The sequence below is a fragment of the Perognathus longimembris genome, chromosome 2 (genome assembly GCF_023159225.1).
Source record: "Perognathus longimembris pacificus isolate PPM17 chromosome 2, ASM2315922v1, whole genome shotgun sequence".
NCBI classification, from domain to species: Eukaryota; Metazoa; Chordata; class Mammalia; order Rodentia; family Heteromyidae; genus Perognathus; species Perognathus longimembris.
Genome location: NC_063162.1, coordinates 151,502,386 through 151,503,355, shown reverse-complemented (window position 1 = coordinate 151,503,355; position 970 = coordinate 151,502,386).

Below are 970 nucleotides of genomic sequence, written 5' to 3'. Positions count from 1 at the left end.
CAGGAAGAAGCCAGGGACAGTGCTCAGGCCCTGAGTCCAAGGCCCAGGACTGGCCCCCCCCCAAAAAAAAATATATATATATAATTTATATAATTTATAGATACTTGAAAGTTGGGGGAATATGCTAATTTTGCCTTCTGGTCAGGATGTATGATACATACACTTTATTGTTCTCCTTTAGAGAATTGCTCCTTTTAGCTCATAAAAGATGTGAAAATTCAGTCACCTTCTCTCTCAAGCTCCATAGTCTGCTGAAGTGTGCCAGACAAGTATTCATGGAAAACTATACCTGTTGTAGCAGAATTCTAACCTTGAATAGAAGAGGACTTGCCATTTCTCCTTTCTATAGATGAAGTTTTAATTTAACAGACTATAAACTTACTCAGGAACATAGTTAAAAAATAATCAACTTTGGGGGCTGGGGATATGGCCTAGTGGCAAGAGTGCTTGCCTTGTATACATGAGGCCCTGGGTTCGATTCCCCAGTACCACATATACAGAAAATGGCCAGAAGTGGCACTGCGGCTCAAGTGGCAGAGTGCTAGCCTTGAGCAAAAAGAAGCCAGGGACAGTGCTCAGGCCCTGAGTCCAAGCCCCAGGACTGGCAAAAAAAAAAGTGCTGTTTCTAATCATCCAAAACTCAGTGAGACTGCTCTGCTATGTAGATATATTAGACCATCCTATCTAGGAATGCAAGTGTAATAAAGATACCTTCCAATGAACAGAACCAAAGTGCACTGACAAAATTGTTTCACTAAAGGAACTTCTAAAAGTTAATACTTCATGGAGGAAAATTAGCTCAGAAAGAAAGACTTAGGTAGTAAGGGTGAGTAAAGTAACTGGAAAGCCCTTGAATAAATCTAAGGAAACTTTGGTGCCATAAGTTAATGTCTAATTTGTAGCAGGATAAACCATAAGTCTATAGAGTATTAGGTTAACTGAAAATAGCCAGCCTAGAAATATATTTTTT